At 39.4% G+C, this 23,605-nt stretch overlaps 1 pseudogene; it reads left to right on the top strand.

The window, feature by feature from the left end:
* Window positions 1-258: 258 nt before the first annotated feature.
* On the top strand, window positions 259-8,324 carry LOC129637100 (cytochrome P450 2C42-like; annotated as a pseudogene).
* Window positions 8,325-23,605: the final 15,281 nt, after the last annotated feature.

Below are 23,605 nucleotides of genomic sequence, written 5' to 3'. Positions count from 1 at the left end.
ATCTATTGAGATGATCATATGGTTTTTATTCTTCAGCTTTTTAATATGATGTATCATATTGATTGATTTGTGTATACTGAAGAATCCTTGCATCCCTGGGATAAATCCCATTTGATCATGCACAGTATGTGATCCTCTTGATGAGTTGGTTTCAGTTTGATGGTAAAAAAATTGAGAATTTTTGCGTCTATGTTCATCAGTGATATTGGCCTATAATTTTTTTTGTATGATATCTTCCTGTTGTTTGGTGTCAGGACAATGGTGGCCTCAGAGAATGAACTTGAGAGTGTTCCTTCCTCTGCAATTTTTGGGAAGAATTTCAGAATGGTAGATGTTAACTCTTCTCTGAATGTTTGATAGAATTCAGCTGTGAAGCCATCTGGTGCTGGACTTTTGTTTGTTAGAAGGTTCTTAGCCACAGTTCAGTTTCAGTACTTGTGTTGATTTGTTCATATATTCTATTTCTTCCTGGTTCAGTCTTGGAAGGTTGTACTTTTCTAAGCATTTGTCCATTTCTATGTTGTCCATTTCATTGACATACAATTTCTGATAGTAGTCATTCTGATCCTTTTGGTGTTTCTATGGTGTCCCATGTAACTTATCTTTTTATTTATAATTTTATTGATTTGAGTTTTTTCGTGTTTTTTTCTTGATAAGTCTGTTTAAATGTTTATCAATTTTGTTTATCTTCTCAAAGAATCAGTTTTGGTTTAATTGGCCTTTGTTATTCTTTTGTTCATCTCTGTTTCATTTATTTCTGCTCTAATCTTTATGATTTTTTTTCCTTCTACTAATTTTGGTTTCTGTTTGTTCTTCTTTCTTTAGTTACTTTAGGTGTAAAGATAGGTTGTTTATTTGTGATTTTTCATGTTTGTTGAGGTAAGACTGTATTGCTGTAAAATTCCCTCTTAGAACTGCTTTGTTGCATTCCATAGATTTTGGATTGTCGTTTTTTGGGGTCATTTGTCTCCAGGCATTTTTTATTTCCTCTTTTATTTCTTCCGTGATGAATTGGTTATTTAGTATCATATTGTTTAGCCTCCATGTGTTTGTGTTTTTTCCAGTTTTTCCAGTGATAGATTTCTGATTTCATAGCCTTGTCATCAGAAAAGATGTTTGATATGATTCCAGTTTTCTTAGATTTACTGAGTCTTGATTTGCGATCTATCCTGTAGAATGTTCCATGTGCCTTTAGAAGAAAGTGTATATTGTTGCCTTTGGATGGATTGTTCTATAAATATCAATTAAGTCTATCTGGTCTACTGGGTCATTTAAAGCTTGTGTTTCCTTCTTAAATTTCTGTCTGGATAATCTGTCCATTGCTGTAAGTGGAGTGTTAAAGTCCCCCAATACTATTGTGTTACTGTCGAATTCCCCTTTTATGGCTATTCAGTTCAGTTCAGTTGCTCAGTCGTGTCCGATTCTTTGCAACCCCATGAATCGCAGCACACCAGGCCTCCCTGTCCATTACCAACTGCCACAGTCTACCCAAACCCATGTCCATCCATTCAGTGATGCCATCCAGCCATATAATCCTCTGTCATTCCCTTCTGCTCCTGTCCCCAATCCCTCCCAGCATCAGAGTCTTTTCCAATGAGTCAACCCTTCGCATGAGGTGGCCAAAGTGTTGGAGTTTCAGCTTTAGCATCAGTCCTTCCAATGAACACCCAGGACTGATCTCCTTTAGGATGGACTGGTTGGATCTCCTTGCAGTCCAAGGGACTCTCAAGAGTCTTCTCCAACACCACAGTTCAAAGCATTAATTCTTCAGTGTTCAGCTTTCTTCACAGTCCAACTCACACATCCATACATGACCACTGGAAAAACCATAGCCTTGACTACACGGACCTTTGTTGGCAAAGTAATGTCTCTGCTTTTCAATATGCTGTCTAGTTTGATCATAACTTTCCTTCCAAGGAGTAAGCGTCTTTTAATTTCATGGCTGCAATCACCATCTGCAGTGATTTTGGAGCCCCCCAAAATAAAGTCTGACATTGTTTCCACTGTTTCCCCATCTATTTCCCATGAAGTGATGGGACCAGATGCCATGATCTTCGTTTTCTGAATGTTGAGCTTTAAGCCAACTTTTTCACTGTCCTCTTTCACTTTCATCAAGAGGCTTTTTAGTTCCTCTTTGCTTTCTGCCATAAGGGTGGTGTCATCTGCATATCTGAGGTTATTGATATTTCTCCCGGCAATCTTGATTCCAGCTTGTGCTTCTTCCAGTCCAGCGTTTCTCATGATGTACTCTGCATATAAGTTAAATAAGCAGGGTAACAATATACAGCCTTGACATACTCCTTTTCCTATTTGGAACCAGTCTGTTGTTCCATGTCCAGTTCTAACTGTTGCTTCCTAACCTGCAGGTTTCCCAAGAGGCAGGTCAGGTGGTCTGGTATTCCTATCTCTTGAAGAATTTTCCACAGTTTCTTGTGATTCACACAGTCAAAGGCTTTGGCATAGTCAATAAAGCAGAAATAGATGTTTTTCTGGAACTCTTTTGCTTTTTTGATGATCCAGCGGATGTTGGCAATTTGATCTCTGGTTCCTCTGCCTTTTCTAAAACCAGCTTGAACATCTGGAAGTTCACGGCTCACGTATTGCTGAAGCCTGGCTTGGAGAATTTTGAGCAATACTTTACTAGCATGTGAGATGAGTGCAATTATGTGGTAGTTTGAGCATTCTTTGGGATTGGAGTGAAACTGACCTTTTCCAGTCCTGTGGCCACTGCTAAGTTTTCCAAATTTGCTGGCATATTGAGTGCAGCATTTTCTTTATATACTGATGCTTCTTCATATATGATTACAATTGTTAGATCTTCTTGGTTTGATCCCATGATCATTGTGTAATATCCTTCCTTGTCTCTTGTAACAGTCTTAGTTTTATTATTTTTTGTTTGTTTGTTTGACTGCCCCAGGCCTTAGTTTTGGCACGAGAAGTCTATTTGGTCTAATATGAGTATTGCTGCTCCAGTTTTCTTTTGATTTCCATTTGTATAGAGTATCTTTTTCCATCCCTTCCCTCTCATTCTGTCAAATACTTGTTTTGAGTAAGGAGAAGAGGATGTGTACCATTAGCCTTCTACTTATATCTTATTGGCAAAAACTAAGCTGCATAGTCTACCTAAATGCAAAAGAGGTTGTTGAGTGCAACTTTTTAAGCAAGTGAGGAATAAGATAGGAGAAAATGATGTCTGAGTCAACAGATCTACAGTAGTTTTGTTTTACTGTACAGTAGTTTTTATCTTGGACTTTCCTAGTGGCCGAGTGGTAAAGAATCTGTCTGCCAATGCAGGAGACACGGGTTTGATCCTGGGTTGGGAAGGTCCCCTGGAGAAGGAATTGGTAGTACTGCTCCAGTATTCATGCCTGGGATACCCCATGGATAGAGGAGTCTGGTGAGCTATAGTTCATGGGGTCGCAAAGAGTCAAACATGACTTAGTGACTAAAAAGCAACAAATTTTTTTCTATAAATGCACCTTTGTTTATATGTTGCTTTAACTTTAAAGGGCTTCCCTTGTGGCTCAGCTGGTAAGGAATCCACCTGCAGTGCGGGAGCCCTGGGTTCTATTCCTCAGTTGGGAAGATCCCCTGGAAAAGGGAAAGGCTACCCACTTCAGTATTCTGGCCTGGAGAATCCCATGGGCTGTATGTATATTCCATGGGGTAGCAAGGAGTTGAACACAACTAAGTGACTTTCACTTTCACTTTCTTTAACTTTAAAACACTATGAGCTATTTTGGATTAACTGCAATTCTGGTAAATCAGGTTGTCAAACAGTGTTATCAAATCATTCCTAGGAAAAACAAAATCAAGAATTGGAGTTTACTGTTGAAAACTTGATGATCACTGTATCTGATTTGTTTGGAGCTGGGACAGAGATGACAAGCACCACTCTGAGATATGGGCTCCTCCTGCTGCTGAAGCACCCAGAGGTCACAGGTATGATACATGGTGGGCATAGTGACTTCAGTAGAGATGATAGAAACATGCTTTAATGTATTGCACTTTGTTTCTCTCAGAGAATTATTTAAATCTCTGTTTGAGCAGCTAAATTTTTTCAGATTTAATGAACAGATGGTAATGGGGGCATCTTTATATAATACAGGAGGATGACAGAGAGGAGTGAAGACACTGTGAATAATAGGAACATCAGCACAGCAGCGTCTGGATTTCACGAGGTCATGTGTAACAGCCATGGCCAGCATGAATCATCTTGGAGCTGCATACTGGTTTTATTATGGAAAGACACTCTGATGTCCCCTCATTGTAAAAATGCAGTGTTTGAAAGCCCAGATGGGCAGAATTCCAACGCCAATCTAGTGCTTCCATCTAGTGCTTATGACTATGCCTCCCAATGCAGGGGTATGGAATCAATCCCTGTTCACGGAACTGATGTCCCACATGCTGCAGGGTGTCCCCAAAAATTAAAAAAAAAAAAAAAGAGAGCCAGGGATGGGAAAATGGTAACTCTCCTTATTGAAGCATAATTGGAAATTGTAAAAATTTAATGAGGTTGCCTGATATAATTTCCACAGTCTAGGAAGTTCTCTAACAAGTTAGATTCACAAGAAATTGGCTTAAGATATGTATATAAAGAAATTGTATTACTCCATAAGTTTTTTTTCCAGAAAAATGGTTATTGCCAAAATACACATTTGAGAGGTTGGCAATTTTATCTTTCATAAAGAACTTTTTGTTAGAAATTAACTTTTAAAGGCTTATGGTTATGCATAGCTGTTTAGAAATACATTTAGTCTTGTTTAGTGTCAGAATACCACTAAAATGATTATAACCAATAACATATGAGAATTAGCCTTTTAAAGTTGGAGAAGAGGGTGTCTGGAAGCAGCTAACAAATATTCAACAAATTTCTGAAACACAGAGAGCATATTGAGAGGTGATAATGAAGTCAGTAGAGAGGATGAAGTTAATAGCCTAAATGTCATAATAGGAGGCTGTATAATGAGAAGTCATTTACATTCTTAGAATCCTGTAAGGTTCTATATTTGGAAGTACTTCATTTCAAAAATGATAGAGGGAGACATAGTCTGATAAAGGTAGCTCTCCCAGCCATGACTTTTTGATAACTCCTTTCATCAGTTAACTTTATTTCTCTAATAGGATGAGAGAGATTTGCTGTATAGAGAAAGGGAATCTAAGAGGCACTCAGGACACTGGCAGAGACAGGAGAAAAGACTGAGGTCACAGCGTAGAGGAAAGGTTAGGGAAGAATCCTCTTCTTAAATTCAGAGATTCTTAGTTCCTTTCTCCATCCTGCTTCTTGAAATTCAGCAGCCAGAGGAAAACTCCAGAGAGTGAAGACTCTGGAGAAAAGTCTTCCTAGTTTTGCCATGTAGACAGAAAATTCTCTCAACATGTCTAACAGAGTGAACGAAATAAAAACATCCACCCCAGTTCACTGGATTGTGAGATATCAGAACACCAGGATAAAAGAGAAAATCACAAAAACTTTCAAAGAGATGTAGCAAATCATAGATAAAAGATCAGAGTTCACAACAGCATCATATTTAAGAACAACTATCAAACTGGGTATTTATTTTTTAAAGGATATTTTTAGACCTGTATGTTTGACAAAACTTTTATTCACTCTTCCTTTTCTCATCCAAATGCCTGAAATCATGTCAGAGGAAGTCATGGGCTCCAGGAATTTGGAAACCTCGTGAAAGAGAACGAAATTGTCAGTACTGTTGCTAGAGAGAAGGCCTGGAAAATATCTTCTTCTAAATGAATTAGATGGATAAAGCAGGGATGAGGGGATACACCAAGAGCAAAGGAGAGGTGATGAAGTATATTTGTGGCTTATAAATAATAGGGTACTTATTATTCGGAGTTTGAAACATCTTTGGAAATAATCCTAAATCAAAATACAGAGTATTATTCAAAATACAGATATTATGGATTGGTTAGGTCCAAGAAAGTACCAAATATGAAGCATAATCATAATTGTTTTACTGGGGGCATTGTTTATTTAGTCAGAATAATGTTAAAATGAATATTCTAGCAGTCAAAATTCGTGGTGTAAATATATTGGGGAATTGGACTAAAGGGATTTGTTTGTGTATATTTTGTATGAGGTGGGGATGGAGATATAAATTCTCTACTCTCATACCAATAAATCAGATAGTTTATAAAAATTGGTAAATAATAAATAGAGACAGAGAATCATTATTTAGAAACAGGACATGAATTTCTAAAAGAAACTGCTAAAATGCTGAAAGTGGTGGCATTTGGCAATTGGAGGATGAAGTGAGTACCATTGCAAACTGCACACACACAATACACAAGACAAAACAGATATATTATAATTTAACTTTTTAATCGATATTATTTTAATATAAAATTAATATTTAATTCTTGTTTTTTTCTTCAAGGACTATAATTTCTTGACTTTATGTTGTTTATATTTGAAACATTTAATCATTTCTCTTTGTTTTATCACATATGCTAATATAGAGGTATGTATAGATGTGTCTTAAGCTTTGTTTGTAAGAGACTTATATGTGTATTATGGCCATTATCTCTCTATATTTAGATGCATTTCTGGACATACAGTTTATGTGTATATGATGTTGGGACAGCTTCATAATGCCTCATATATTTGAATTGGTATGGAAATGTGGTGTGCATTTTCCTCTTTCTCCATCATTCTTATTTACCTCTTATCAGCTAGGTTCCAGGAAGAGACTGACCATATGATTGGCAGACACCAGAGCCCCTGCATGCAGGACAGAAGCCACGTGCCCTACGTGGATGCTGTGGTCCACGAGATCCAGAGATATATTGACTTGGTATCTCCACCAACCTGCCCCATGCAGCGACCCATGACATTAAATTCAGAAACTACCTCATCCCCAAGGTAAGATTGCTTTCTATTATAGTAACCTCACTGGTCTTGAAGTTCTTATTTACAAAATATGGGTACAAACATTGATGAACACAAGGTGAGAGAAGTAAAAATAATCACGTGTGTGGTGGCTTGATGGGTTGTGTGTTGTTTCCAGTTTAATCTGTAAAGCTTTATAACAGATTTTGGCAGGTAGTAGTGCAAGACTTCCACATTTTTTTCTGTTTCTTTTATATTGTTTGGTTAACCATTGCTGTCCACATTTCCAAATGAATGTTAGTATCAATTTGTCAAAACACTATGCTGTACTTTTTAACCTGGTGCCATTTTACATAAATTTGGAAAGATTTAATATCATTAAGGGATTCCCTGGTGGCTCAGCCGGTAAAGAATCTGCCCACAATGTGGGAGACCTAGATTGGATCCATGAGACAGGAAAAAGGAATGACAACTCACTCCAGTATTCTTGCCTGGAGAATCCCATGGACAGAGGAGCCTGGCAGGCTACGGTCCACGAGTCATAAAGAGTTGGACACAACTGACTCACACACACACACACACACAACATCGTGACAGATTGAATCTTTCAATTAATGAATGTGATATAGTCTCCCTATTTTAAAGGGCTTTCTTTAACTTTTTTCAATAATTTTTCAGGCATTGTTTTGCTTTTTTTTTTTTGTCTTTAGTTTTCCAAAGGTGGTTATTGTTGTTGTTATAATTTTTAATGACTCTTCCATTTTTTATCTGGAATATGGAAATACAATTATTTTATCATTTTGATATGCTTATATGTAGCAACCTTCCTAATTTTAATATCATTTTGAAAAATCTGTCTCTGGCTAATTGTGATTACTATATATATTATCCTGCTCTCTGGATTAATATCTTTTTCATCTTTATTTCATTTCTGATCTGAAAGAGAGAGGAGGTTAACATCTCACTATTGGGAATGACTGTGAGGGCTACTCCAATTCTTCTAAGGGATTCTTGCCTGCAGTAGTAGATATAATGGTCATCTGAATTAAATTCACCATTAGGTCCATTTTAGTTCACTGATTCCTAAAATGTCGATGAGGGCCTGGCCTGCATGGAGCTCTTTTTATTCCTGACCACAATTTTACAAAAATTTACCTTGAAATCTGTGGTTGAAATCTGAGCTTCCCTGGTAAAGTGTCTGCCTGCAATGTGGGAGACCCGGGTTTGATCCCTGTGTTGGGAAAATCTCCTGGAGAAGGAAATGGCAACCCACTCCAGTATTCTTGCCTGGAGAATCCCACAGACGGAGGAGCATGGTAGGCTGCAATCCATGGGGTCACAAAGAGTTGGACACGACTGAGCGACTTCATTTCACTTCACTCACTGTGGTTGATCCAAAGGACATTGACACTCCCCAGTTGTCAATGGGTTATGTTCTGTGCCGCCTTCTTACCAGCTCTGTTTCATTCCTGTGTGAAGAATGTTAGATCATCTGGCTTCTTCAGTGATGCTGTCTTCAACTCCCTCTCATCTGTGGCATAGTTCATCTGCTTCCCATCGTCTTTTCTGAGAGTGCCTGCTCTAACCTCTCCTCATTCATTGTGCAGTTTCACTGCAGAAATATACCTTCTCTTCTTCATACTCTGTAACATCTGTATTGGCTACTACATTTGTAAATAAAATGTTGAGTTGTTCTATGTGCATAGTACTATGTGAAAATGTTAATCACTGAGTAGCGTCTGACTCTTTGCAATCCATGGACCATAGCCCATTAGGCTCCTCTGTCCATGGAATTCTCCAGACAAGAATACTGGAGTGGGTAGTCAGTCCCTTCTCCAGGGGATCTTCCATACAAAATTTAAAAAGAAGATTTGTGTGTATCAATACAGAGCTATTTCTGCTATGTATATTCCTTAAAAAACTCAAAAAAAAAATAATAGAGATATCATGGGAACATTTCTTGCAAAGATAGGCACAATAAAGGACAGAAATGGTATGGACCTAACAGAAGCAGAAGAAATGAATAAGACGTGGCAAGAATACACAGAAGAACAATACAAAAAGATCTTCATGACCCAGATAATCATGATGGTGATCATTTACCTAGAGCCAGACATCCTGGAATGTGAAGTGAAGTGGGCCTTAGGAAGCACCACTATGAACAAAGCTACTGGATGTGATGGAATCCCAGTTGAGCTATTTCAAATCCTAAAAGATGATGCTGTGAAAGTGCTGCACCCAACATGCAGGTAAATTTGGAAAACTCAGCAGTGGCCAAAGGACTGGAAAATGTCAGTTTTCATTCCAATCCCAAAGAAAGGCAATGCCAAAGAATATTCACACTACTGCACAAATACACTCATGTCCCACACTAGGAAAGTAATTGGAGAAGGCAATGGCAACCCACTCCAATACTCTTGCCTGGAAAATCCCATGGATAGAGGAGCCTGGTAGGCTGCAGTCCATGGAGTCTCTGAGTCAAAAACGACTGGGCGACTTCACTTTCATTTTTCACTTTAATGCATTTGAGAAGAAAATGGCAACCCACTCCAGTGTCCTTGCCTGGAGAATCCCAGGGATGGGGGAGCATGGTGGGCTGCTGTCTATGGGGTCACACAGAGTCGGACACGACTGAAGTGACTTAGCAGCAGCAGCAGCAGCAGCAGGAAAGTGATCCTCAAAATTCTCCAAGCCAGGCTTCAACAGTACGTGAACTGTGAACTTCCAGATGTTCAAGCTAGATTTAGAAAAGGCAGAGGAGCTAGAGATCAAATTGCCAACATCAGTTGGATCATCAAAAAAGCAAGAGAGTTCCAGAAAATCATCTATGTCTGCTTTATAGAATATACCAAAGCCTTTGACTATGTAGATCACAACAATCTGTGGAAAATTCTGAAAGAGATGGGAATACCAGACCACCTGACCTGCCTCTTGACAAATCTGTATGCAAGTCAGGAAGAACCAGTTAGAACTGGACATGGAACAATAGACTGGTTCCAAATCAGGAAAAGAGTACATCAAGGCTGTGAATTGTGGCCCTGCTTATTTAACTTATATGCAGAGTACATCACGAGAAATGCTGGACTGAATGAAGTGCAAGCTGAAATAAAGATGCTGGGAGAAATATCAATAACCTCAGATATGCAGATGACACCACTCTTATGGCAGAAAGTGAAGAAGAACTAAAGAGCCTCTTGATGAAGGTGAAAGAGGAGCGTGAAAAAGTTGGCTTAAAGCTCAGCACTCAGAAAACTAAGATCATGGCATCTGGTCCCATCACTTCATGTCAAATAGATGGGGAAACCATGGAAACAGTGGCTGACTTTATTTTGGGGGGCTCCAAAATCACTGCAGATTGAGATTGTGAAATTAAAAGATGCTTACTCCTTGGAAGGAAAGTTATGACCAAACTAGACAGCATATTAAAAAGCAGAGACATAACTTTGCCAACAAAGGTTCATGTAGTAAAGGCTATGGTTTTTCCAGTATTCATGTATGGATGTGAGAATTGGACTATTAGACTATATGAGAATTGGACTAAGAAAGCTGAGCGCCGAAGAATGGATGCTTTTGAACTGTGGTGTTGGAGAAGACTCTTGAGAGTCCCTTGGACTGCAAGAGATCAAACCAGTCCATCCTAAAGGAGATAAGTCCTGAGTGTTCAATGGAAGGACTCTTACTGAAGCTGAAACTCCACCTGATTGGCCACCTGATGTGAAAAACTGATTCCCTGGAAAAGGCTCTGATGCTGGGAAAGATTGAAGGCTGGAGGAGAATGGGATGACAGAGGATGAGATGGTGGGTGGCATCAAAGAATCTAATGGACATGATTTGGGTAAACTCTGGGAATTGGTGATGGACAGGGAGGCCTGGCGTGCTGCAATCCATGGGGTTGCAAAGAGTCGGACACAACTGAGCAACTGAACTAAACTGAATGGAATGATTTGTTTATTTTACTTATTTTCTCAAAGAACCAGCTTTAAGTTTTGTTGATTTTTGCTATGGTCTCCTTTGTTTCTTTTGCATTTATTTCTGTCCTAATTTTTATGACTTCTTTCCTTCTACTAACCCTGGGGTTCTTCATTTCTTCCTTTTCTAGTTGCTTTAGTTGTAGAGTTAGGTTATTTTTTTGACTTTTCTCTTGTTTCTTGAGGTAAGCATGTATTTCGTGAACCTTCCCTTTAGCACTGCTTTTACTGAATCCCTTAGGTTTGGGGTTGCTATGTTTTCATTTTCATTCGTTTCTATGCATATTTTGATTTCTTTTTTGATTTCTTCTGTGATTTGTTGGCTATCCAGAAGCACGTTGTACAGCCTCCATATGTTTGTATTTTTAATAGTTTCTTTTCCTGTAATTGACATCTAATCTTAGCACATTGTGATCAGAAAAATGCTTGGAATTATTTCAATTTTTTTGAATTTACCAAGGCTAGATTTATGGCCCAGGATGTGATCTATCCTGGAGAAGGTTCCGAGTGCACTTGAGAAAAAGGTGAAATTCATTGTTTTGGGATGAAATGTCCTATAGATATCAATTAGGTCTAACTGGTCCATTGTATCATTTAAAGTTTGTGTTTCCTTGCTAATTTTCTGTTTAGTTGATCTATCCATAGGTGTGAGTGGGGCAGTAAAGTCTCCCACTATTATTGTGTTACTGTTAATTTCCCCTTTCGTACCTGTTACCATTTGTCTTACATATTGTGGTGCTCCTATGTTGGGTGCATATATATTTATAATTGTTATATCTTCTTCTTGGATTGATCTTTTGATCATTATGTAGTGTCCTTCTTTGTCTCTTTTCACAGCCTTTGTTTTAAAGTCTATTTTATCTGATATGAGTATTGCTACTTTTGCTTTCTTTGGGTCTCCATTTGCATGAAATATCTTTTTCCAGCCCTTCACTTTCAGTCAGTATGTCTCCCTTGTTTTGAAGTGGGTCTCTTGTAGGCAGCATACATAGGGGCCTTATTTTTGTATCCATCCAGCCAGTCTTTTGGTTGAGGCATTCAACCCATTTACATTTAAGGTAATTATTGATAAGTATGATCCCATTGCCATTCACTTTGCTGTTTGGGGTTCGAGTTTATACACCTTTTCTCTGTTTCCTGTTTAGAGAAGATCCTTTAGCATTTGTTGAAGAGCTGGTTTGGTGGTGCTGAATTCTCTCAGCTTTTGCTTGTCTGTAAAGCTTTTGATTTCTCCTTCATATTTGAATGAGATCCTTGCTGGGTACAGTAATCTGGGCTGTCGGTTTTTCTCTTTCATCACTTTAAGTATGTCCTGCCATTCCCTCTTGGCCTGAAGAGTTTCTATTGAAAGCTCAGCTGTTATCCTTATGGGAATCCCCTTGTGTGTTATTTGTTGCTTTTCCCTTGCTGCTTTTAATATTTTTTCTCTGTGTTTGATCTTTGTTAATTTGATTAATATGTGTCTTGGGGTGTTTTGCCTTGGGTTTATCCTGTTTGGGACTCTCTGGGTTTCTTGGACTTGCGTGGCTATTTCCTTCCCCATTTTAGGGAAGTTTTCAACTATTATCTCCTCAAGTATTTTCTTGTGGCCTTTCTTTTTGTTTTCTTCTGGGACTCCTATGATTCGAATGTTTGGGCATTTGACATTGTCCCAGAGGTCTCTAAGGTTGTTCATTTCTTTTAATTCTTTTTTTCTTTTTTTCTCTCCGATTCATTTATTTCCACCATTCTATCTTCCGCCTCACTTATCCTATCTTCTGCCTCAGTTATTCTACTGTTGGTTCCCTCCAGAGTGCTTTTGATCTCAGTTATTGCATTATGCATTATTGATTGACTCTTTTTTTATTTCTTATAGGTCTTGTTAAACATTTCTTGCATCTTCTCAATCCTTGTCTCCAGACTATTTACCTGTAACTCCATTTTGTTTTCAAGATTTTGGATCATATTTACTATTATTATTCTGAATTTGTTTCTAGGTAGACTCCCTGTCTCCTCCTGTTTTGTTTGGCTTGGTGGGCATTTATCATGTTCCTTTACCTGCTGAATATTTCTATGCCTTTTCATCTTGTTTAGATTGCTGTGTTTGGGGTGGCCTTTCTGTATGCTGGAAGTTTATGGCTGCTCTTTATTGTGGAGGTTCCTCCCTGTGGTTGGGGTTGGACGAGTGGCTTGTCAAGGTTTCCTGGTTAGGTAAGGTTGCGTCAGTGTACTGGTGGGTGGAGCTGGATCTCTTCTCTCTGGAGTGCAATGAAGTGTCCAGTAGTGAGTTCTGAGGTGTCTATAGGTTTGGTGTGACTTTTGGCCATCTGTATTTTAATGTTCAGGGTTATATTGCTGCATTGCTGGGGAATTAGTTTGGTATGTCTATCTCTAGAATTTGTTGGCCCTTGGGTGGAGCTTGATTTCAGTGTAGGTATGGAGGCTTTTGGACGAGCTTTGTTGATTAATGTTCCCTAGAGTCAGGAATTTTCTGGTGGTCTCAAGTTTTGGATATAAGCCTCCTGCCTCTGGCTTTCAGTCTTATTCTTACAGTAGCCTCAAGACTTCTCCATCTGTATCACACTGATGATAAATCATCTAGGTTAATGGAGAAAGGATTCTCCACAGTGAGGGATACCCAGAGAGGTTCGCAGGGCTACATGGAGAAGAGAAGAGGGAGGAGGGAAACAGGTGACCAGGAGGAGAAGAGGGGGAGTCTAAAGAGGAGAAAGCAACCTGGCCAGTAATTGATTCCCTATGTGCTCTCCACAGTCTGGAACACTCAGAGGGGTTCACAGAATTACATAGGGAAGAGAGTAGGGAAGAAGGAGATAGTGGTGACCAGGAGGAGAAGAGGGGGAGTCAAAAGGAGAGAAACAGATCTAGTCAGTAATCAGTTCCCTAAGTGTTCTTCACAGCCCAGAACAACCAAAGAGATTCACAGAGTTAAGTAGAAAAGAGAAGTGGGAGGGAGGAGATAGAGGTGACCTAGGGGAGAAAAAGGAGAGTCAAAAGGGGAGAAAGCAATCAAGCCAGTAATCACACTCCTAAGTAAAAATTGGTACTGAAGATTGGATTCTTAAAGGTACAAAATTGAAAACAAATACCAAAATTAAAGATTAAAGATCTAGAGTAGAGGTTAGACTCTCAAAAATACAGTATTAAAAAAAATCACAAAAATTATAATATATATATATATGAAACTGCTTTAAAAATAGGGGTCTTTTTTGCAGATAATAGTAGGTTATAAAAATGAAAATTAAAGGAGTAATAAAGAAGTTAAAAATAAAATTGTTTAAAAAATTAAAAAATGATAACAGTAAAATATATCTAGCAATTTGGGGCAGTGTGGGGTCAGTTCAGTATCAGATAGTTCCTTGTTCCAGCTTATACTTCTTCTCAAGGTCTATAGGCCCCTTCCAATGTAGCCAGTGCTAACTATAGGGTTTTAATCTGTTTCACCAGGCACTTCCAAAGCAGTTCCCTCTTCTTTGTTTATTTTGGCTTCCTCTGTTTGCAAGTCTCTTCAGTGTCTAATTTCTGCCGTGACACAGGGGAGAGAAGGTGGTCATTTATTTAGGCTCATTTGTTCAGTTGTGGTGTGGGGAGGGAGGAACACTGCAAACAAGTATCACTGGTGTGTGTGGGGAGTGCTTGCAGTGTCTGGGCCACACTGGGTTTGCCCCCACTCACAGTGTGTGTGCTTTCCTGGTCTACACTGCTCAGGCTCCAGGTTGCTCTGCAGGGGAACTGTCCAAAGCGGGCCCTGGGTTGTGTGCCTTTCCCAGGTTTAACACACTCAGGTTCAGGTTCTTGGGTACTCCACAGAGGCACAGACTCGGTTGGGCCTGCATTTTGTGCCCTTCCCAAGTCCGAGCAGCTCAGGCGACCAGGTGCTTGGCAAGTGCAGTCTCCCCAGGTGGGTGGTGTGTCTTATCACCTCCCTGGTCCCAGCCCCTCAGTTTTCTGTGTGCGCATCAGGAGTGCTGTCCCAGGTGTGATGTGTGTCGTCTCTGGTGGGCTGATCTCTGACCGTGATCCTCTTGGTGGGTGTCAACCATCCAGTATCCCAGGAAGACTTGGTTAGCAACTGGGAGCCCGCTCACAGTTTGGTTGAGGATGCCCTCTCTGGGGCTGAGATTGTCCCCTCGCCTTCTGGCTCTGGCTATCGCCTGTCTGCCTCTCTGCCTCTGGTGGGGGCAGGGGCCAGTCCACAGCTGGCTAGCTCTCATCTGGCATTTGGTCAATCCTTTTTCTGTGGGTGGGCCAGGTTGTGCCTTAAAGCTTTTTGCAGGAAAGTTCTCTCTCTCTCTCTCTCTCTCTCTCTCTCTCTCTCTCTCCCCCTCTTTCCCCTCTCTGGCTATCCTATAGTTTGTGTTGCTATCTCACGTTAGCTCCTTCAGATTGTCTTCAGGGCATTCAGGCCTTGTCCTTACCCTAAGCATGCAGACTGCGCCTCCCTGTTCAGCCCCCTGTGGCTCCTGGTGGACAAGAGCATCTGGGCTACTTCTCCACTGGGAGTTGAGGTTAGGCGTGTAATCTGTGGGTGTTTTTTTTTTTTTTTTCCCTCCCGGTTATGTTGCCCTCTGAAATTCCAAAACTCCCCACAGACCCACTGGTGAGAGGGTTTCCTGGTGTTTGGAAACTTCTCCTCCTTCAAGACTCCCTCCCCGGGATGGGTCTTCATCCCTAACTCTTTTGTCTCTCTTTTTATCTTTTATATTTTTTTCCTACCTTCTTTCAAAGACTGTGGGCTGTCTTTCTGGGTACCTGGTGTCTTCTGCCAGTGTTCAGAAGTTATTCTGTGGAATTTGTTCAGTGTTCAAATGATTTTTTGATGAATTTGTAGGGGAGAAAGTGTCTCCCCATCCTATTCCTCTTCCATCTTAGGACTACCCCCTGAGTTGCTTCAGTTGTGTCCCAAGAATACTACAGTGGGTTACTATGTCCTTCTCCAGGGGATCTTCTTGACTCAGGGATTGAATCTGGGTCTCCTGCATTGCAGGCAGATTCTTTACCATCTGAGCCACCCACCAGGGAAGTCCAAATAAGTCCTGAGGATGATGACTATAGTTCATATGTATTGTATATTTGAAAGTTGCTCAGAGTAAGTCTTAAAAGCCAGTCCAGGTTCGATGCACAATACTGGATGCTTGGGGCTGGTGCACTGGGAGGACCCAGAGGGATGGAATGGGGAGGGAGGAGGGAGGAGGGTTCAGGATGGGGAACACATGTATACCTGTGGCGGATTCATTTTGATATTTGGCAAAACTAATACAATTATGTAAAGTTTAAAAATAAAATAAAATTAAAAAAAAAGTTCTCATCATAATAAAAAAAATTGCTATTATAATTGTAATGGATATTAACTAGATTTATTGCAGTGATCATTTTATGATATATGCATATATTTAATCATTACATTGAACATTTGAAACTAATATGTTATATGTTTATGATTTCTCAAATTAGAAAAAAAATGTACATTGTCTACAAGAAACTCATTTTAGACCCAAATACACAAATATTTTGAATGTGAAGGAAGAAGAAAGATTTTGCAAGCAATGAGTAGCCAAGTGAAGTCTTCTTAAGAAAGCCTGTCCTCAAGAGAAACTGGTTACCAGAGCCTCACCTGCTGGGGTTTTATCATATCCTAACTGACCTGAGAGAAGAGAAATATCCCATCCAATAAGGCCTAGCATTCTATGTGGGAGAAGTGAAATTCTCAACTCTGGCCCACTCCACATATTCTGCTCCATCTAAGGAGGGAGAAAAGCACTGAGAAACACACGTGAAGTTCACAGTCTAGAGGTACAGGCTAGCTAAAACTAGGCAATTCCTATCAAAATCACTACTGCCTTCTTGGCATAAATTCACAAGTTTATCCTAATATTCACATGGAAATTTAAGGGGCCCCCTAAAGCCAAACAATCTTCAGAAGCAACAGCAAAGTTAGAGGACTTCTCCATTGCAAAAGTAACTACAAAAATTAAGACCACTATATGATGTGATACTGGCAAAAGACTGATAAAGATTACTGAAATAAAATGTGAGGGTTTATTCGTGTAATCTCAATTTTGAGTCAACTGATTTTTGACCAGGATGCCAGGATGACTAGTGGAAAAAATATTTTCAACAAACAGTGTCACAGACACCAACCTCCAACTCAATCTCTATGCCAATTCATTAAGCCTTCCCTCTTTCATCCACCTACTATTTCTTATCAATGCCTCTGCACTGCTGTATACAGCATACACCCATCTGAAATTCCACCCCCCCCCCCAGTCTTTCACTGCAAATATATTAAAATTTATTTCCAACCACTGGACATTCAGGAAGCCCAGTTAGATTAAAAAATTCTTTTCCATTCCCTCATACAGTGGGTTGCAATTACCATGACCATCTTTGGATTACAACATAATATTCCGTATTTTCTAAAATGTTTATAATTGTTTACATTTCACATGAGGTGTCATTTTGTCTCTCCTTGGAGAGATTCTTTGTCCCCAATGAGCAGGATCAATTTTTACACTTATTTAATAATCAAATATGGGGGAGGAGCCAAGATGGTGGAGGAGTAGGATGGGGAGAACACTTTCTCTGCCACAAATTCATCAAAAGAGCATTTAAAAGTCGAGTAAATTCCACAAAACAACTTCTGAATGTCAGCAGAGGACATCAGGCACCCAGAAAAGCAACCCAACTCTTCGAAAGGAGGTAGGAAAAAATATAAAAGACAAAAAAAGAGACAAAAGAGGGAGGGACGGAGTTCCATCCTGGGAAGGGAGTCTTAAAAAGAGAGAAGTTTCCAAACACCAGGAAACCTTCTCACTGCTGAATCTGTGCCGAGCTTTGGAAGCACAGAAGGCAACATAACAGGGAGAAAAAAAAAAATAAACAATTAAAAATCGCAGATTGCGAGCCTTAGGGTAACTCCCCCAGCGGAGAAGCAGCGCAGACACCTGCAGAAGCCATTAGCAAGCGGGGGCTGGGCAGGGAAGCGCGGCGCGGGCTGCGTTACTTAGAGTAAGAATCTGGCCCGAATGTCCTGAGTGCTACCTGAGCAAAATAATTTGGGCTAGCAAACCAGACTGTGGGATATCTACCACGCGAAAAGCCAGCCCTAACCTAAGACACTGCCAGGCCCGCGCACGGAACAAAGGACTGAACAGAGATAGCCGGCTGCAGACCTTCCCCCTCCAGTGAGAGGCAGCCAGAGCCGGAAGGGGGCAATCGCAGCCCCAGAGAGACACTATCTATAAAACTGTAAGCAGGCTTCTTTGCTAACTAAATCTTCTTGGGGGTCTGGACGGTCAACATCTGCCTGAGAAGGTGCGCTGGTTTTACACCCAGATAACCGAGGGGCGGGGAGGCGATAAGTCGCAGCATTGGCGCTCGCCAAACACCTCATTACCTGAGCTGCTCGGACCTGGGAAGAGCACAAAATGCAGGCCCAACCGAGTCTGCGCCTCTGAGGACTACCTGAGTGCCTGAACCTGAGCGGCTTGGACCTGGGAGCTCAGCCCAGGGCCGGCCTCTGATTGTTCCCTGCGTAACAACCTAGAGCCTGAGCAGTGTGGGCAGGGAGGCTACACACGCCATGAGTGGGGGCAGACCCAGTGTGGCTGAGGCACTGTGAGTGCACGCCAGTGTTATCTGTTTGCAGCATCCCTCCCTCCCTCCCCACAGCGCGACTGAACAAGTGAGCCTAAAAAAAAAAAAAAAGTGTCCTCCACCGTCCCCTTTGTGTCAGGGCAGAAACCAGACACTGAAGAGACCAGCAAACAGAAGAAGCTATAACAGAGGGAAACACCTTGGAAGCTACAGGCCATAGATTAAAACCCTGTGGTTACTACGGACTACATAGGAAGGGGCCTATAGATCTTGAGAAATATAAGTCGGACCAAGGAACTAGCCAAAAATGAACTGAACCCACAATACTCACAACAAAACCAGAGAAAGACCTAGATATATTTTTACTATTTTTACGATCAATCTTTCTTTACTATTTTTTTTAAATTTTTTTTAAAAAAAATTTTAAGTCCTCTATTGTCCTTTAATTTTCACTTTTATAACCTATTACCTTGCAAAAAAAAAAAAAAAAGACCCTATTTTTTTTCTTCTTCAGCAAACTTCATATATATATTTTATAATTTTTTGACCATGTTTTTTTTTTTTTTCTTTTTCTTCTTTTCTTTAACATTGTATTTTTGAAATTCCAAACTCTACTCTAGATTTTTAATTTTAGCCTTTTGGTATATGTTATCAATTTTGTACCTATAGTTTTTTTTATAATTTCTGTGACTTTTTTTTCCTTTTTTCCCCTCTATTTCTTTCTCTTCTTCTTTTATATAACATCGTATATCTGCAATTCCAAACTCTACTCAAGATTTTTAATTTTTGCTTTTTGGTATTTGATATCAATTTTGTACCTGTATTTTCTTTATAATTTTCACGACATTGTTTTTGTTGGTTTGTTTGTTTTCTCTCTTTATTTTTCTTCTTCTTTTTTTTTAACATTGTATTTTTGAAATTCCAAACTCTACTTTAGATTTTTAATTTTTGCTTTTTGGTATTAGTTATCAATTTTGTACCTGTAGTTTCTTTATAATTTTTGTGACCTTGTTTGTTTTTCTTTGTTCGTTTTTTCTCTCTTTTCCTTCTTCTTTTCATTAACATCGTATTTTTGAAATTCCAAACTCTACTCTAGATTTTTAATTTTTGCTTTTATGTATTTGTTACCAATTTTGTACCTTTAAGAACCCAATCTTCAGGACCCATTTTTCACTAGGGAGTGAGATTACTGGCTTGCCTGCTCCCTCTCCCTTTGGACTCTCCATTTTCTCCACCAGGTCGCCTGTATCTCCTCCCTAACTGCTCTCTACTCTACCCAACTCTGTGAATTTCTGTGTTCCAGACGGTGGAGAACACTTAGGGAACTGATGACTGGCTGGATCTGTCTCCCTCCTTTTCATTTCCCCCTTTTATCCTTCTGGTCACCTCTGTCTCCTTCCTCCTTCTTCTCTTCTCTGTATAACTCCGTGAACATCTCTGAGTGGTCCAGTTGTGGAGTGCACATAAGGAAGTGACTACTGGCTAGCCCACTCTCTCCACTATTGATTCCACCTCATCTCATTTGGGTCACCTCTAACTCCCTCCTCCCACTTCTCTTCTCCATGTAACGCTGTGAACCTCTCTGAGTGACCCTCACAGTAGAGAAACTTCTCATCTTTAATGTAGATATTTTATCAATGGTGCTGTATAGAAGGAGAAGTTTTGAAACTACTATAAAAATAAGACTGATAACTGGAAGTAGGAGACTTAAGTCCAAACCCTGACTCCAGGGAACTCCTCACTCCAAGGAACATTAATTGACAGGAGCTCATCAAATGCCTCCATACCGACACTGAAACCAAGCACCACACAAGGGCCAACAAGTTCCAGGGCAAGACATACCAAGCAAATTCTCCAGCAACAAAGGAACACAGCCCTGAGCTTCAAGATACAGGCTGCCCAAAGTCACCCCAAAACCATAGACATCTCATAACACATTACTGGACATTTCATTACATTCCAGAGAGAAGAAATACAGCTCCATCCACCAGAACATCGACACAACCTTCCCTAACCAGGAAACCTTGACAAGCCACCTGTACAAACCCACACACAGCGAGGAAACGCCACAATAAAGAGAACTCTGCAAAATGCCAGAATACAGAAAGGACACCCCAAACTCAGCAATTTAAACAAGATGAAGAGACAGAGGAATAGCCAGCAGATAAAGGAACAGGATAAATGCCCACCAAAGCAAACAAAAGAGAAAGAGATAGGGAATCTACCTGATAAAGAATTCTGAATATGATAGTGAAATTGATCCAAAATCTTGAAATTAAAATGGAATCACAGATAAATAGCCTGGAGGCAAGGATTGAGAAGATGCAAGAAAGGTTTAACAAGGACTTAGAAGAAATCAAAAAGAGTCAATATATAATGAATAATGCAATAAGTGAGATCAAAAACACTCTGGAGGCAACAAATAGTAGAAAAACAGAGGCAGAAGATAGGATTAGTGAATTAGAAGATAGAATGGTAGAAGTAAATGAATCAGAGAGGATAAAAGAAAAACGAATTAAAAGAAATTAGGACAATCTCAGAGACCTCCAGGACAATTTTAAACGCTACAACATTTGAATCATAGGGGTCCCAGAAGAAGAAGACAAAAAGAAAGACCGTGAGAAAATACTTGAGGAGATAATAGTTGAAAACTTCCCTAAAATGGGGAAGGAAATAATCACCCAAGTCCAAGAAACCCAGAGAGTCCCAAACAGGATAAACCCAAGGCGAAACACCCCAAGACACATGTTGATCAAATTAACAAAGATCAAACACAAAGAACAAATATTAAAAGCAGCAAGGGAAGAACAACAAATAACACACAAGGGAATACCCATAAGGATAACAGCTGATCTTTCAATAGAAACTCTTCAGGCCAGGAGGGAATGGCAAGACATACTTAAATGATGAAAGAAAATAACCTACAGCCCAGATTATTGTACCCAGCAAGGATCTCATTCAAGTATGAAGGAGAAATCAAAAGCTTTTCAGACAAGCAAAAGCTGAGAGAATTCTGCACCACTAAACCAGCTCTCCAACAAATACTAAAGGATATTCTCTAGACAGGAAACACAAAAATGGTGTATAAAATCGAACCCAAAACAATAAAGTAAATGGCAACGGGATCATACTTATCAGTAATTACCTTAAACGCAAATGGGTTGAATGCCCCAACCAAAAGACAAAGACTGGCTGAATGGATACAAAAACAAGACCCCTACATATGTTGTCTACAAGAGACCCACCTCAAAACAGGGACACATACAGACTGAAAGTGAAGGGCTGGAAAAAGATTTTCCATGCAAATAGGGACCAAAAGAAAGCAGGAGTAGCAATACTCATATCAGATAAAATAGACTTTAAAACAAAGGCTGTGAAAAGAGACAAAGAAGGTCACTACATAATGATCAAAGGATCAATCCAAGAAGAAGATATAACAATTATAAATATATATGCACCCAACACGGGAGCACCGCAGTATGTAAGACAAATACTAACAAGTATGAAAGGAGAAATTAACAATAACACTATAATAGTGGGAGACTTTAATACCCCACTCACACCTATGGATAGATCAACTAAACAGAAAATTAACAAGGAAACACAAACTTTAAACGATACAATAGACCAGTTAGACCTAATTGATATCTATAGGACATTTCATCCCAAAACAATGAATTTCACCTTTTTCTCAAGCGCACATGGAACCTTCTCCAGGATAGATCACATCCTGGGCCATAAAGCTAGCCTTGGTAAATTCAAAAAAAAAAAAAAAAAAGAAATCATCCCATGCATCTTTTCTGACCACAATGCAGTAAGATTAGATCTCAATTACAGGAGAAAAACTATTAAAAATTCCAACATACGGAGGCTGAACAACACGCTGCTGAATAACCAACAAATCACAGAAGAAATCAAAAAAGAAATCAAAATTTGCATAGAAACGAATGAAAATGAAAACAAAACAACCCAAAACCTGTGGGACACGGTAAAAGCAGTCCTAAGGGGAAAGTTCATAGCAATACAGGCACACCTCAAGAAACAAGAAAAAAGTCAAATAAATAACCTAACTCTACACCTAAAGCAACTAGAAAAGGAAGAAATGAAGAACCCCAGGGTTAGTAGAAGGAAAGAAATCTTAAAACTTAGAGCAGAAATAAATGCAAAAGAAACAAAAGAGATCATCACAAAAATCAACAAAACCAAAAGCTGGTTTTTTGAAAGGATAAATAAAATTGACAAACCATTAGCCAGACTCATCAAGAAACAAAGGGAGAAAAATCAAATCAATAAAATTAGAAATGAAAATGGAGAGATCACAACAGACAACACAGAAATACAAAGGATCATAAGAGAGTACTATCAACAATTATATGCCAATAAAATGGACAACGTGGAAGAAATGGACAAATTCTTAGAAAAGTACAACTTTCCAAAACTCGACCAGGAAGAAATAGAAAATCTTAACAGACCCATCACAAGCATGGAAATTGAAACTGTAATCAAAAATCTTCCAGCAAACAAAAGCCCAGGCCCAGACGGCTTCACAGCTGAATTCTACCAAAAATTTAGAGAAGAGCTAACACCTATCCTGCTCAAACTCTTCCAGAAAATTGCAGAGGATGGTAAACTTCCAAACTCATTCTATGACGCCACCATCACCCTAATACCAAAACCTGACAAAGATCCCACAAAAAAAGAAAACTACAGGCCAATATCACTGATGAACATAGATGAAAAAATCCTTAACAAAATTCTAGCAATCAGAATCCAACAACACATTAAAAAGATCATACACCATGACCAAGTGGGCTTTATCCCAGGGATGCAAGGATTCTTCAATACCCGCAAATCAATCAATGGAATACACCACATTAACAAATTGAAAAATAAAAACCATATGATTATCTCAATAGATGCAGAGAAAGCCTTTGAGAATATTCAACATCCATTTATGATCAAAACTCTCCATAAAGCAGGAATAGAAGGAACATACCTCAACATAATAAAAGCTATATATGACAAACCCACAGCAAACATTATCCTCAATGGTGAAAAATTGAAAGCATTTCCTCTAAAGTCAGGAACAAGACAAGGGTGACCACTTTCACCACTACTATTCAACATTAAACATAGTTTTGGAAGTTTTGGCCACAGCAATCAGAGCAGAAAAAGAAATAAAAGGAATCCAAATTGG

This window comes from Bubalus kerabau, chromosome 22, assembly GCF_029407905.1.
Source record: "Bubalus kerabau isolate K-KA32 ecotype Philippines breed swamp buffalo chromosome 22, PCC_UOA_SB_1v2, whole genome shotgun sequence".
NCBI lineage: Eukaryota > Metazoa > Chordata > Mammalia > Artiodactyla > Bovidae > Bubalus > Bubalus kerabau.
Note: the sequence above shows the minus strand (reverse complement) of the source record. Positions and strands in the feature narration are given on the sequence as shown.